Source organism: Balaenoptera borealis, assembly GCF_965194805.1.
Source record: "Balaenoptera borealis genome assembly, chromosome: 11".
Lineage (NCBI taxonomy): Eukaryota > Metazoa > Chordata > Mammalia > Artiodactyla > Balaenopteridae > Balaenoptera > Balaenoptera borealis.
The window spans coordinates 108,475,366-108,491,400 of NC_138868.1; the positions used below are offsets into that span (position 1 = coordinate 108,475,366).

At 52.2% G+C, this 16,035-nt stretch overlaps 1 long non-coding RNA gene across 1 annotated transcript in view; it reads left to right on the forward strand.

Moving 5' to 3' along the window:
* Window positions 1–246: 246 nt before the first annotated feature.
* The window catches only part of LOC309606261, a 93,417-nt gene continuing 77,628 nt past the window's right edge, over window positions 247–16,035 (forward strand). Inside the window, exon 1 of the long non-coding RNA XR_014231741.1 lies at window positions 247–3,381. This is a non-coding gene — a long non-coding RNA (uncharacterized lncRNA). The remainder of the gene's footprint in view (window positions 3,382–16,035) is intronic.

The window sequence follows — 16,035 nt, forward strand, 5'->3', positions numbered from 1 at the left end:
AAATTCTTGTACTCAGAATTTAATAGCATTTGCATATAGTAATATGTTACTCTTCCTGTTTGAAACAACCTCTGTGAGGCAGACAAAAGTATCTTTTCCCGTCGCAGCTTCGCAGGACTGGCAGGGGCCGGGTGCTTGGTGGGAAGGCGTGGCAGTCTGCGGGGGCTGGAGGAGGCGGGGCAGGAGGAGGCGGGGCAGGAGGAGGCGGGGCAGGAGGAGGCGGGGCAGGAGGAGGCGGGGCTGGAGGAGGCGGGGCAGGAGCCCCGAGCCAGGTGCTGAGCTGGGGTTGCCAGGCCAGGTCTGGAGTTTGTTAGCTTCCGAGGACTTATCTGGGGTTTTGGGGAGTGACACCATCCGAGACTTACAAGGAGGAACTAAAATCAAGTTGACATGTACACACTGCTGTATATGAAATAGGTAACCAACAGGACCTACTGCAGAGCACAGGGAACTCTACTCAACACTCTGTACTGACCTATATGGGAAAAGAAATTGAAAAAGAACACATACACACATACATGTATGCGTACAACTGAATCACTTTGCTGGACACCTGAAACTAACACAACATTGTTCATCAACTCTACTCCAATATAAAATAAAAATTAAAAAAAAAAATCAAACGCTCCGATGGTCAGCAGGTCCATCAGCCAAGCAGAGTAGCCCGGTTGAGGTCGGGGGGAGGGGCTGGTTTTCCCGGCTGGACTCCAAGAGCAGCGAGGGCGGCACCTGCTGACCCTGCGGGGGGCGTCCTGTCCCCATTTTACAGACGAGGAGACTGAGTCCCACGGGGAGCAGGTACCTTGCTCGAGGCCACACGGCTGGTACTTGGCAGGGTGCGGGGATCGGACTCCACGTTGCCTGGTTACGAAGCCCGCGCAGCCCTCTCTGCGTCCCGTTTCCCTCTCCCTTTGTCTGACGCCCGCTAGTGGTCTGGTGGCCTTGCCTGCCTCTTACTCTGGGAGCTGGTGACGCTGGCCCCGCCTCCGAGACGGGTGTGGAGGGAATGCCAAGGTGGATACACGTGACTCTGGAGGCCCCCGGGCCCTCTGGTCCCTTCACCTGCCCTCCGTCCGTCATGGGGCCTCCCCGTGCGTGAGGAAACTGCAGGGCAGGGGAGCGGCGTCGAGAGTGAGTGGAAGCTTCCCGGAGCGCGGCCCGGGGGGCGTGTGGGCTCGGGAGTCAGAGCCCTGGGCCTCCCTTTGCTCCTCTCTAACCTCGTGGGCCTCTGAGCGGCCTTGCGCGTGCCCAGCTTTGCGGGGTGTCTGCACGCAGCTTCTGAGGCACGGAAGGCGCTGATGGCGGTGCTCCCTTCCTGCCTCCGCGGATCACACCAGTTTTATCTTTCAGTCTGGCACATCCCACTGATGAGCGCCATTTCCTGATGTCTGACACAGACTCCGGAGCAAGATTTGGCTAGAATCCTAAAAAAAAAAAAAAAAAAAAAAGGAGGAAAGAAAGAAAGAAAAAGAAAAAGAGGAAGGGAGAAAGAAGGAAAGAGGGAGAGAGAGAGAGAAAGAAAAAAAAAAAAGAAAAGGAGAGAGAGAAAAGAAGGAAGGAAGGATGGAAAGAAAGAGAGAAACAGTAGATGCTGCAGGGTGGCCTGGGTTCTGGACCGTGACCCCTGGATTTGTACAGAGGCACGAGGGAAGCCAGCCATCCTCCGGATACTGCAGAACTGGTGAGGAGCGGGGCCATTTTCACAGTCTCGATTCGGCTGTGTGCCGGCCGGGATGGCGGTCGGGTTTGGTCACAGGGCCTTATTTGTTTTGGTGGAGCCACAGGCTGTGATAGAGGCCTGCAGGGCCGCCTTCCTTCTCTGGGAGTTTGGTGGGAAGCACCAACGTAATAATCCTGATTTATGTCTCTAGCCAACCCCCAAGCACAGCTCCAGCCCTGACAGAAGTAATTCTCCCTTGAACAGAAACGGGTGGGAAAAGTGCCAGTTTGCGCCTGTGCTGTACATTCTTCTCCTTGACAGGACGGGGCTCCAGGAATATTTCACCTTCATAATCTTGGCCACAGTCGGGGGTTTGCGAAGCTGTCTAAATCCAGTTTATCAGCAGGAATAAATGCCCTCAGACTTAAAAAGTGGGAAGCTGAACTTGGCTCCGTTGGGCTGATGATTTATGGAGAAACGGAGAGCTGGGAATGGAGGAGGTGATGTGGGGCGGGGGGAGACAAGGTCTGTGGGGCTCCACTCACAGCCTATAGAAGCAGCGGCGTGTCCTGTAACGAGAGATCGGGTTCCAAGATATATTTCCTCCTGTGAAGGATACGGCGGCTGGCACCCGTCACGTGGTAGGGACAGAGGAACTCCGTAGGGATGCAGCTGCCTTTGGGATGCTTGGGAGGTGTGGGATGGACCCGAATGGGGCCCAGGGCTGGGTCTGCGAGAGCTGTGGCCTTGAGGTGTGCGTCCTGTCCCTGTGGGACCCGCTGCACCTGGGTTCCCTTGTTCGCATCCTCCTGCAGCTCCTGAAACTCCATTCTCTCCATAAATCATCTCAGACTGATGTCCCTATGGAGTGTCCTCTCCCTCTGCAAGGACCACTCCAGGACCTTATGTGGCCCAGCCAAATCAATGGTTTTCCTCCTTGTACATTTTGCCATGTGTTCTGTCTCTGTGACATCTGTGAGGTGACCCCCAACTTCGTGCAGGTAGAATCTCAAAGAATAAGCAGTGTGCTTGACACAGTGGGATCTGGGGTCAGGCTGCCTGGGCTGGCATCTCAGCTGTGCTACTTAATAGATGTGTAATTTGGGTGAGTTTTCCCCATGCCTCAGTTTTCTCATCTGTAATATGCGGGCAGTAATCGTGCAAGTAAACCCATTATTGGGAGAATGAAATTGAACCATAACTTAGCTCAGTATCTAGCACGTGGTTTTCGTTCATTACACAGTCTCATCAGAGTGATTGGTGATGGAGATGGTGATGATGGTGATGATGGTGATGATGGTAATGATGGTGATGGTGGTGATGGGGAGGATGGGGAGGATGGTGGGGAGGATGATGGTAATGTGATGGTGATGATAAGACAAGCATGGCTTTACAGTCACTAAAAAATACTGTGAACAAAGGACTGTTTTAAACTGCAAACCTTTTTGCAGGTTCTGTAACTAAGCTGTCTTTTGCTTTTTTGTAGATTTTGATAATCAGCACCGGAGTCTCCTCTCAGCTCCTCCCTGGGCACAGCGCAGTGAAAAGAGCATGAGCTTTGGACTCACACGGGCCTGGAACAGAACTGTGATCATGGATAGTAATCCCTCTGAGCCTCAGTTTCCTCATCTATGAAATGGGAGCGGTGATGGCAACTTCACACAAGTGTGGGCGGAGGGGTTGAGACGACCTGTACAGCCCACTGACCACAGCAGAGCATGGTGAGTGCCCACCTACTAGTTTCTTTTTCCCTCCCTTGCTCCATAGGTTCTAGGCTTCATCTGTCTAAATCCTCTTTCTCTCTCAAGATTTGTTTGAGACCTGCCTGCTCCATAAATTCTCCCCCAGATAACTGGACAAATCCCCTGTCCTTAATACATTTACAGCTTCACGTCACTGAGTTGGAGATGCCAGGTCACTTTGACCTGCTGGGCTGGAATGCCATTGCTTTGGGTTTTGTAATCCTGAGGCTGATTCCCTTCGACTCAGAGAATTTGCCCAGAAAATGTAGATGTAACTTGCTTCCCAGCTAGAAGGAAGACTCTTCGAAGGTGGTTTTCTGTCTCACCCGCAATTGTGGATCTCGCTCCTAGCACAAAGCCTGACAAATAGTGGACCCCAGTATGTGACTGTGGAGTGAAGGAAGGAACGCATGACGCTCTAGAGAGGCAGGGAGACCCTTTACAGTTCAGAGAGGCCTCCCTCGCCACTCTGGGGGAAGCTCTTACCCAGCACCAGCTATGTGGTTATGTCAGAGGGGCTCAGGCCTCCAGTGTGGCTCTGCAAACAAGGGGAAAAAACCAAGAGCTTTCTGATTAGCCTGCTCTGTTTGGATTGGCATCAGGTTTTCAGTTGGAATGAGAGCCTCGGACGTGAATATCGGAGTCATTCCATACGAGAGGAAGCCTTGTTGGCTCAGCCTCCAACTTTGATGTGGAGCATATGGGCCTGGGGGTGCGACCTCAAGACAGGAGGGGGGAAGGGCACAGAGGGACCGCTTGCGTTTGGAACTTCCCAGGTCCTTCCCCGGTCATTCCCATCGGCCGGGAGTTCTAACTTGCCCGGCATGGTCAGGGGTCAGGAATAGCAGGTTCTAACCTGGGCTCTGTTGCTAGCTAGCTGTGTGACCTTAGGCCAGTCACTTTACCTCTCTGGGCTTCAGTTTCCCCATCTGTAAAATGACAGGGTAGATTAGATGATCCCTTCTCATTGTTCTATGACATTTTTTGTTAGTCTGCAGTTTGTTACATCCTGGCCAGGGAGCACTGACATTTCTGATGTATGTTGAAGAGTTGGGGGAATTGGGAGGAGATACTGAGAAATGGAGATGTAAAACACACCCTGAAATGGAACCCAAAGCTCCTTTCCCCGGTCCTTGGCACTGTAACTACCTTCCCCTCTGCTTTTGCCTGTCCTCTACCGGCCCCCAAAGATGAGCCTCGTGGGAGATGCCGCAGGTGTGGAGGAAGCGCTGGACGTCCCTTAACCTGCGAGCCTTGGTTTTCTCATCTGTGTGGAGACACTGCTGCCACCTCCTTTACTTGGGGGCGGTGAGGTTGGAGCAAAGTCGAACGTGTGCTGAGCCTTGGAACGTGTCAAGCAACACGTAAACATGAGGAGTGGCGATTGTGGCATAGAGCTGGCCCCACTGGGAAAAACAGGGCGAACGTCTCTCTGCAGGTGGCCCCTTTCTTCCTCGAAGATGCTTCTGCTGCTCTCGGTCAATGGCCTGCCGTGTTCGGTTTTCCCGGCCCCTTTGAAGCAGAAACGCTGCCGTCTGAGTCTTTATTTCTCTTCACGCTTTCCCCCTGGTGCAGAAAACGCATTTTCCATGTGATTTGGCTTAACTGGCTTATCGTGTGCGACAGCATCTCCAGGTCTTAGAAGAAGAGCGCTTTTCTCTCAATCCCTGGGGCAGATGCCAGGGACATCTGGGGTCAGTTTGATGCTCTCCTTCATGACCCGGGCAGAGCTGGGTGTACAGAGGTAAGGGCACTGCTCCTGTGTTTTGGTTTCACCACGTGTTAGTTGAGAGTTGGACGGAACCTCAGGTAACATAGCCCAGCTCCCCTCTTGGACATGAGAGTGAGGGTCTGGCTTGAAGTCATCAATCGGGCTAGTTTAAAAGGCGCAGGGACCAGGACTCAGTCTCTGGACCACTTCTAGCGCTCTTTCTAGGGTACCACATAGATTCCTTTCTTCTTCTTTCACTCACTCCCCATCCCTCCCCATTCCTCCCTTCACCTTTGTCCTTTTGCTCTCTTCTCCGGAGCCCATTTGCTGTAACTCTCAGAATGGAAAAGTTTTCTGAGTTTCTGGGGCAGGCAGGCTGCTTGGTAGGGTTGGGTGACCCCAAAGCAGCTGGGGCGTGTTCTCAGGACGTCACATCACCGGGGAACATCCAGGGCGTCCGTTCACTACATCAGCTTCTTCCCAGAAATCCTGGGGGTGCAGCAGCTGGAGATCCCACCCGCAAGCCCCACGGCTGAGGGGTCGGAGACATGCCCTGTGAACTGGGTTCTGTGGTGCAGGTGCCCCCGTCCCCCGCCCCCTCCCTCACTGACGTGGAAGGAGGGCTGGTGTGTGTTGAACGCCTGCAACACAAGTGCGGGCTAAGGTCTCCCCCCCGCCCGCACCCTTACCCACCCCTGCCGTCTCGCCTCCATTCGGGGCATCCCGTCTACTTGGCAGCCGTCTCCAGGGTCACCCAGATAGCGCCGGCCCAAGTTCAAGAGCCCCTTGCGGCCCAATACCGCGTTGGCTTGTAAGGGGAGCTCACCCTGGGTAGATTTCACCCTCTGGCAACAGCTGACTCTGTGTATTCAGACGAGAACAATTTTCTTCCCCTTGCACTTTCAACAAGTTCAACCTCAGGGCACCCCCCCCCCCCACAACCCCGCCCCGCTCTGCTGCCCCAAACAATAAAAGGCAGAAGGAGAAGGTACAGGGTGGGGAGACCATCTGCGCTAATTGAGCTGTCTGCTGAGCCCGGGTTTCCTGGATCTGGGCTGTCTCAGGGCCCAAATGGGCCAGTTTGCGGCTAATGGGAAAGGGAGCTGTTTTATTTCCTAATCACTCTTAGAGATAACTGCTCAGTGCATGGGGGAGACGCCTCCGCAGCAGAAGCTGACTGGCAGCCCCATCGCCGTCCTTCCTCCGGGGCTGGGCTGGAGCTGGCTCAGCAGGAAAGCCGGCGGGGCTGGGGAGCATCCTGATGGCCTCAGTGCTGTGTCTGTGATGTGTGACGTACCAAAACAAGTCGGGATGCAGTGTCCAGGCACAGCCTGGCGCTAGGCTGGAGCCCTCACCTGGGCACAGCTCCCTGTTGTTCTCTTACCTCCACACTCCCAGCCAGTGACCACCCTGGAGAGGGGCGATTGGCTCAGAGCCCCTCCCCATGGAGGAGAGGGCTGGAGTGTCACTGCCTTTGGCCCTCCGTGGTCTAGACTTTCACGTGAAAAGACAAGTGTGCGGTGGGTGTTGCTCTGATTGGACCTGGCCACTCTTTGGTGTTGAGGTCACGTGCGCGCAGGGCTGGCAAGCTGGGCTCGTTTCATCCCGGGACGTGACGGCCTGGGATCCGATCAGGTTTGGGAGGCTGAAGGGAGGGCAGATGCGGAGGCAGCACGAAAGCCAACCTCACTGTCATTTGAGAACATTTTCTTCTCCCCAGCTTGGCGTTCAAGGCCCTCGGCTCTCTCCCTGCTTGTCCTGCCAACCTGGTGTCCTTCTCCTTGTCCTGCCCCCAGCCCTCACCCACGTCCATCATTCCGCGAACATTCCCGGGACTCCAGGACGCCTTTGCTGTCACCGTGCCTTCTGCTGCCACTGTCCTTCCCTCATGTCCAAACCACAACCATAAACTGAGTCCTTGGTTATACTCCATTTCTTTCCCGACTCCTTGTATGCCCCTCTGAGCGTTTCCTCTGGACCTTCTTTATCCCGCCGTTAGACCACCGAGAACAGTTATGTCTGTTGCTCATGAAGGGTCCTGTCTCTCTCTAGCTGGGTTGAGCTCCCTGAGAGAGAGATTTCCTGTTTCCTCACGGCTGTGTCCCCAGCTGGGCTGGCACAGGGCCCTGTGAGTAGGTGTGAGATAATTGCCGGGAGGGATGAGCCATCCTGAAGCGTGCATCACCATACATTTGCATAGAGCGTACAGCGCATTTACATAGCGCGCCGTAAAGATGGAGTTCCGGCTCTCGGTAGCTCTTAGCCTTATTGAAGGATAGATGATTTACAATGCTGTGTTAATTTCTGCTGTATAGCAAAGTGATTCAGTTATACATATATATAATTCTTTTTTATATGTTCTTCCATTATGTTTTGTCATAGGATATTGAATATATTTCCCTGTGCTATACGGTAGGACCTTGTGGTTTATCCATCCTATATATGCTAGTTTGCATCTGCTAACTCCAGATTCCCCTATCTCTTTCTTATTTTCTAGATGAAGAGACTAAGGTTCCAACAGGTGACTTGCTGATAGTCATATATAAGCAGTTAATGACACAGTGAGATCTGCTCACTCTGGTCACCTTGTCTTGTGGTTTTTGGAGAAGGCTTTTCTATCAAAGCTCCTGGGGTTTCCAGGGATAGTTCTGGATTCCCCCACCTTGCCTTGTCAGTCTCACCTGACACGTTCTAGTTTGAAAATCCTGGGAAGCCTGCTCTAGACCACTCTATGCCAAATTCTGGAGGGGAACCAACTTAAATTCAAAACACCACTTGCACTGGAACCCCAGGTCCTTAGGCCCTTCCATAAGCACTGCTGGATTCCTAGCTCTGTCTCCTGGGGCATGACCTTGCAATGGATTTTAGATTGTAGTTGATGGGAAGAAAAAAGAAAATTGAAATTAAAACTAAATGAGAATAGCATGTAGAAACGTGGGGAGGGCAGATCTGGGAGCTGGGACCCTGGGTTCTAAAAGGAGAAAGATGTTCTTCCCATGAACAAGTCATCTGCAGGCTTCCAATGAGTCTCGTGTAGGGACAGGGACACCTATGCCCCCAGACTCCCTCCACTAAGAAAAGGAGAAGGTTCTGGACTGGAGCTTTCTCCAGGTGCTGGGCTGATCGAGTTGGGCTCAGGCTCAGGGCTGGTGAATGAGGCATCTGAGAACAACTGGCCAAGTCCTCAGAACCTCTTTGGCAACTAGATTTAGGAACCCGTTGGGGTGAAGGGGAGAGACGCAAATATTCCCCTTCCTCCCTGACTCAACAACCTTCATGAGCCTCATTTTCAAGCTCTGAAAAGAAGTGATTTCTAACTGTCTTTTCCTTGTCCAGGGCTCTTTGGAAAAAATAAGACAAACAGGGTTAGAAGGAGGGCAGCCCAGCCAGGCGGGTGTCCCAGCTGGGGATGTGCCCAGGATGAGCCTGGGCACCGGTCTTATGGGTACCCTCGTCCCAGTGGGCCTGGGCCAGCCCAGGTTTTCTCTCCTCTGCCGGAAGGTGATGGGGGAAACAGGAGGCCTGGGGGCGTTCTTGGGTGCTGCCCCAGCCTCTGCTTTCTCCCTTTCTCTGAAAAATGTGTGTTGTATTATTTGACCGGAGAGAACATCCTTTGAAGAGACTGTGAAACCCAAAGAAAGTCTTTTATTTGCCATCCAGGGACCTTCTTTGAGGGCTCCAGCCACAGGGGTCAGAGCTGGCCAGAGGCCCAAGGGCAGTCTTCCTTGAGTCTCAGATGTGAGCTGTGGCTTCCAGGTAGGGGCTGAGATTTGGATTTGCCTTGTCCCCACGTGGCTTTTGGCTGCAGGGCTCAGGGAATCCTACTGCCAGGAGGGACTCACTTCCACAATCTGGCTGGCTCAGGGCCTGATGGCCCCGTCCAAGCAACCGTGGCCTGCAGACCACAGAAATGGTTGGATGTTGTGGTGTGGGCCCTGTTCAATCAGAAGCATCACCAGTGAGAAGAGTTTGGAGCATTTCTCCGTTGCACAAGTCCACCTTGAATTTTGCCTTGCCCTACCCACGGTTTCTCGGTCACTAGTGTTTATTCCCACTCTCTCTGTGCTCAGAAAAGAAACTCTTAGGTCTATTAGCTACTTGAAGTGGGACAGGATTTCGGGGATACCTGAGGCTCAGAGGTCAGGAGAAGGAATGGAGAAGGAGGTCTTAAGACTTGTGTTACTTTGTGCAGTCAGACAGACGTTGAAGAAACTGTCATGTCCTGATTTTTCCAATTGCTATGACGCACAAACTCTCTTCTTAATCATTTTTTTTTTTTTTGGACTGTGTGTTTACTTCGGGCCCTGGATCCTTTGCCTGGATTTCTTTAGATTGGCTGTGGAAACCAAAGCCCAGGGAAATTAGTGCTATTATTTCTAAAGTCTGCCATGGACTTGTTTTCTGACCTTAGAGACAGCTGAGAGAGCCTCTCTCCCTATATCTTGAATCATGCTTTGTTACCCGAGGGGAATCAGATTGGCTACTTTTTCTAAGATCTCTATATATCAGGAAGAGAAGCAAGTGGGCTAGATTCTGCAGGGCTTCAAAAGGCCAAACCGGGAATAAGAAAACTCAGCTGGGTCCAGAGCCGGCAAAGGTGATGAGTTGTGAGGTGTCATTGGAACCAGGCGAGTTGGAGTCCCTGGAGATTTTCCTGAGGGCATCGTGTCCCCAAATTCCACCTTTTGCCTCATCTGAGAGGGTCTGGCTTGGCAGAATGATTTTCCAGGAGTGAACTTCCCTCTTCCTTCTTACCCTTCTCCCTTCAACTTAAAACCTTGTCTCTACTCCACTGATTTCTCCAGGTTTTCCATTTTAGAAACAAGGGCCTGTTAAGCATAAGAAAACCAAACGTCTGCTGGTTGTCATGTGTGCTTCCAGAAATAGTGCCCAGCTGCCATTTAAGATCTCAAAGTCAGAATTGCCAAGGAAGCATCTGAAGTGGGCTCGAGGAGTGGGGTGACTTGCAGTGGCCTGGTGGCTATTCGACTCCACACATGGACCACGTGTTCCTTGGGTAGTTGGACTGTCTCTTTCTCTGGGTCCCTCTGGCTAGTCTGCAGCTCAGCAGCCCCCAGAGGATACAGAGAAAGATTTGGCCCTTAACTGACCAGAGATTAGCCACCATTAACTGCAAGACAGTTAGGGGTCTGGTGTAGCCCAGAGGTCAAGAGCAAGTGCTGTGTAGCCAGACCCACCTCTACGCTTCCTTGCTGTGTGACCTCGGGCAAGTTATTCAAAGAAGGTCCCTGGCGGGTGTCCCAGCTGGGGATGTGCCCAGGATGAGCCTGGGCAACGGTCTGTTGGGTACCCTCGTCCCAGTGGGCCTGGGCCAGCCCAGGTTTTCTGGCCAGCCCAGTTACTCAAAGAAGGTCCCTGGATGGCAAATAAAAGACTTTCTTTGAGTTTCACAGTCTCTTCAATAACTAAAGCCTCATGCATGAGTGGGGATAATAATATCTGCCTTATAAGGTTGCTGTAATGATTAAATAACATCGAGGAGGTGCTTAGCAGAGTCCTGGCCGAGAGTAAGCACTGAGTACACGGTCGCTATTAGCAGATGTAAATTTACCTGTGGTGACGCTCCTTTCCTGGTGTGTACAAATCTCCCAATGTGATGAGCAAGAGCTGGCTTTCTTGTCTGGGTCACCCACTAGGCTGTGAGCTTCTTATTCTGTTCAGTGCATTTCCTTGGAACCTAGGAGATGCTCTCTGTTTGTTGAATAAATTAAAGAATGAACTGCTTCAGTAGGTTGGGAGAGAGGCAACTCCTAGGGTGAATGTCTAAGTGCTTCTTTGGAGAGGACAGGATAATGTGACCTGCCGAGACCCCCCCCAGCACCAATTTGCTTAGAGTCTCCGGCAGCTGGAGATAATGCTGAGACCAAGAATTCGCCCAGGAATGGGGGTCTCGGGGAGCCTTGTGGTTTCTGTTCTGCCCCTAACTCAGGAAGGCCCTTTCAGTGCAGTGCAGACACTCCCAGGCCCCTCATTCCACACCAATCTTGGGGTCACCGTTCACATTAAAGTCCCCGTAGATGGTGCCGGTGGAGCTGTGCCCTGTGTGGCCGAGCGGCTGTACGTGGCCGCCCTGGACGCTCCCAGCGTTGCGAACAACCTAGATTCCTTGACACTAGGACTTGCCTTCCAAAGGATGGGTCACTTTCAGTGACCTGAAAGAAATGAGGGAGGTAGAAAGAATAAAGGCAGTTACAATAGCTCCTCTGGAGATAGAACTGCAGGACCATGGGGGAGGGGGGGAGGGCACGGCGAGGGTTCCGTGTCCTGGAGCCGGCTCGCGGGGTCACGAGACCTGACAGAGGGCATCTCTTCCCCACTCCGTGGTGAGAGCATTTACACCACGGAAAGCGGCACACGACAGCTGGTTGTTACATATGCACAGCGCACCCCTGATTTCGGCTGAAGGCCAAGGACGTCCATAAGAAGCCGGAGAGAGGATGGCAAGGAGGGTAGAAGGAGATCCGGGGTGTGTGTCAGCCTCCCGGGGAAACACCAGTGGGAAAACGGAGTTTCCCTAGCTGGATGCAGTTTGAAAAGAGCTCACAGGCCCAGCCTGCTGAGAGCAGTTGTCTTTTCAGTTTGAGCGCTGTGATAGCATGGCAGTTTGGCATTAACTCTTTCTGGGGCTGACCCTGCCTTGACACATGGGGGATGCCTTGGGCCTGAGGCAGCTGGACTTTCCCAGGAAACAAAGGTGGTGGAGAAAAAGGTGGGAGCAGCCAGTGCTGCAGCAGCCCAGCCCCCGGGTCCACACGACTGCCCCCGGCCTCCGTGCGGGTCCTGCTTGGTGCCGTCACCTCCCCGGCTAAGTGCTGGGAGCTCTCTCCAACAGGTAAGACCCACATAATAATCTAAACTTCAGTTTCACTCAGCAGTGTCTGACATGCAGTGGACACGCTAAAAAGAAAGAAAAAAACCCTCATATGGATGGATGGAGGGTTTGAGTATGCTCTGAACTGTTTGCTTATGTATATTATCTCACTTATTGGGTTGGCCAAAAGGCCATAAGATGTTATGTTATGGAAAAACCGGAACGAACCTTTTGGCCAACCCAAATTGTAAGCCTAAGAGCCCTGAGAATCGAGCACTGTGATTCTATTCCCATCATAGCAAAGAGGCCCTGAGACACAGGGACCCCCCTCCCTAGGAAGGGACAGACCCACGATGCCAGCACAGCCCCCGTTTTTACTGGCTGTGCTGGACACTTGGTTGGGATTTGAACACATGTAGAGGAGAGAGAGGCAGATACAGTGTGACCTGTGTAACCTGTGCTGTCTCTGATTGGTCCTGGCTCTGAGGCTTCGTTTTATCTGGGAAACTCTGACACCCCCTGGCACAGTCAGGCCCACTGTAACACCCCTCTCTCCCCCTGGGGGTTTTAAAAAATGTCCACTGGTTCTGTGCTCTGGCCCCCAGATCTCTTTCTGCCTTTCATCTTCCATTTGTTCATTTAGCCGCTTGTTAAAGCCAGCTTATTCCTGGGAAAGGTATACCGTGTGTGTGTGTGTGTGTGTGTGTGTGTGTGTGTGTGTGTAATAACAATAAGAAACCCAACTCCTAAGCCTCAGGTTTCACTCTGCTGCTTGTTAATTTTAACAAGGCAGCCGGAGGTTTGGGCTGAGAGCTTGCTTTTCTATCAGCCACAGCTTTTCCTCCCCCTGGATTTCCTGTGTGTAGTTTTCCGAGGTAAAGAGTCGTGGTAGAGGCGAGACTGAATCGCTCCAAACTAACAGCAGCAGCTCTCAAGACCTGGGCAAAGGGAGCCTCACACGGGGCCAACCTTGGTCCTTCAACATAAGAACCTTTTATAGCACACTGGTTCTGGGCCGGGGCTTGGCTCAGCATGGGAGACACAGCACAGATGGAGACGATCGGGTCTCCGAGAAGCACAGTCTAGTGGTAGGGGTTAGCCGTGCCCGAGGGTTATTACAAAACCCTGCACGATGCTCCGGCAGTGGCACAGGCTGAGGCTGGAATGCAAAGGAAAGAGCAGATTCTGGACCTGCAGTCTTCTTGGAGGAAGTCAGATTTGAATTGGCCTTTGAGGGGTAGGCAGGTGCTTTTATTTGTTGTTTTAGTTTTGCCTTTTACAAGCAGGGAACAGCCCGTTGAGTGAAGGCCCAGAGGTGAGCAGCTGTGGAAGCAGTGACCCCCCTGGGGAGATGAGATGAGAGTGCAGGTGAGGGTGAAGGCAAGGTGAGGAAGACCCCTGGGAGCCAGGTCGTGAGGACCACGTAAGGTCATATAAGGAGTCTGGTTTTTTTTTAGGCAAATGATGGTCACTATGGGCTATCATGTGTTGGAGGGACATGACCAGAACTGTGCTCTAGAAAGACACCTGGTAAGTGGTCCTCTGGGTCCAGAGGTGGGGGTCGTCACTTAGGAGGCTGTTGGGATGCACACGAGGAGGAGTGAGTGCCGAGCGAATGGAGAGGAGGGATTGGGCGCAGGAGACGACTCGGGGGGAGGCCAGGAGCTGCTGACGGTCACTCTGACGTCTTGAACTCAGGTGATGTTGACGTTAACAGACAACAGAGATGAGGAGCCAAGGAAGGAAGGGGAGGGGGCTTTCTGAGGTTGAGTTCGAGTTCAGCTGGTAAATCACTGAAGCTACAGATGCTGCAGATCCAACTGCCAGCTACAGGTGCGGTCAGGATACTGGCTTTGGGTTTCTCCGCATGGAGGTGAAGCAGAAATTCTAAAAGAGGAAGATGATCTTCGAAGGCAACACAGGTGGGGTGATTAGAGGGTGAGGAAGGGAATCAGGAGAGTTTAGGGCTCCAAAGCCGAGGCGAGGAGAGCCTTTGAGAAAGGGAGGGGTCCATGTGCTAGGGGCTGCAGACAGGTAGGGGTGAGAGGTGGGAAGACTTTGCCATTAGGAAGACACTGCTGACAACCTGGGGAGAGAAGATTCAGGAGGGTGGCAGCCTCGGAAGTCACAGCATGGAGGCTTGGGTGGAAGGTTCGGAGGTGTTGCCTACACAGTATTCATTCATTAGTGCATTCATCATAAATCCTCTGAGCGCCTGGTGTGCTCCAGGCGCTGAAGTAAGTAAGCACCAGGGCTACTGCAGGGAACAAGCAAGATGGAGACATTTTCTTTCTTCCATAGAGCTTGCAACTCAATAGAGTAAGCCCCCTGCATACGAACCTGCAAGTTGGGAACTTTCAAAGATGCGAACGTGCGTTCGCATGTCCAATTAGATAAGTTAGTTCACGTGTCTGGTGTACATTGTCACGTGCGTGCATCCTCTACAAGTGGTTGTGCTTTTGTGTACTTTACTGTATGGTACTGTACAGAGTACAGTGTCTTCATTTCAAGCCCAGGATGTCTGGAAGCAAGCGTAAAAGCAGCGGTGATGTAGCTGGTACTACTGTACTTCTCAAGGTGCTGTCCTGTAATATTAAAAATGTGTTCTTTAGTTTTCGTGTTTGTTTGTTTGTTTATGTATTATTTGTGTGAAAAGCATTATAAGCCTTTTACAGTACAGTACTATATAGCCGATTGTGTTAGTTGGGTACCTAGGCTAACTTTGTTGGACTTACAAACAAACTGGACTTGCAAACGCGCTCTCAGAACGGAAGTCGTTTGTATGTAGGGGACTTACTGTAGAGGAAATAAGCATTAAACCCAGAATTACTAAGAGGTTATTTAATTGTATTATGACCTCTTAGTCTGAGGATCAGGAAAGGCTTCTCTGAGGAAGTGCCATGGAAACTGAGACCAAGGCGGAGTTAGTCAGGCAAAAGCGGGGGGTGGGGGGAGTGGAGGGAAGGGGAGGAGGGGGCAGAGCAGAGGGCCCAGAGAAGAAAGGGGCTTGGTGAGAGGGAGGGACGAAGGGGAGATCCCTGGGGCTCCCTGAACAGGAGGGTGTGGCTTCCTTTGGAAGTTTGTCAGTGGAGCCAAGACAGATATGAGCGTCTTGAGGGGCAGAGGTCTATGTGAAGCTGTGGTGGTGATGAGGGAGAGTCAGGGTGGGAGGCGGGCCAGAATGGGAGACTCTGCTGCTGGTGTCCAAGGAGCAAACACGGAACTTTCTGCGGAGGGGGCCGCATGGCGGGGACTTCCTGGGGCCCCCAGGACCTGAAGGCAGCCTCAGGATGACAGCCAGTGAGAAGCGGGGGCCCCGTCACGCGTCTGCAAGGAAGCCACCTCTGCCCACAACCTAAATGAGTGGCATTAGATTCTTCCGAAGTCGAGCCTCCCAGTGAGAATGCAGCCTCCACCGCCTCCTCCTGAGATCCTGAGCTGAGCCCGAAGCCCTGATGCCCGAAGGCTGTGGGGTAATAAAAGGGTGTTGTCTTGTGTGGCCAGGTGTGTAGTTTGCTACCCAGCAACAGAACAGTAATACGCTCAGTATCTTAAGGCTGAGGTGTTGGAGGCTGTGGGCATGGAGTCGTAGAGGACGTGAGAATAAGATGTTGAGAGCATTGGGAAGGGCTGCCAGCTCTGTGTCTGGGTAGAAAGGTCATGGAGGAGGGCAGGTAAAGAGAGGATGGAGGGAGAGAACTAGGCGAGGAGGAAGACAGGAGTCTCTGATTCTCAGAGACATTCCTGGATAGACTTATTTTATCTTTTCCCCGTTTCCCTTCCATTGAGAGTGTCCTCTGCTCTGAGACGTCCCCTCCTCCCTCCTCACCGTTAGGCTCTTCCCCAGTGACTTAATGTAAGATGCTGAGCTAACTAGGGCCTGGTTGGGGCAACGCTGATAATCATTTAAAAAAATGTTTTCCTTATTTTTCTTTCCTCTGAAAATATTATTTACGTGAAAGTGCATTAAATATCTCAAGTCTATTTTAATAAATTTTAAGTTAAAAACTATAATTCACCCAGAATTCTACCATTTTAACCTATTTACTGGTGTTATTTTTTGGGTGGTTCTTTCCAGCCTCTTGACACG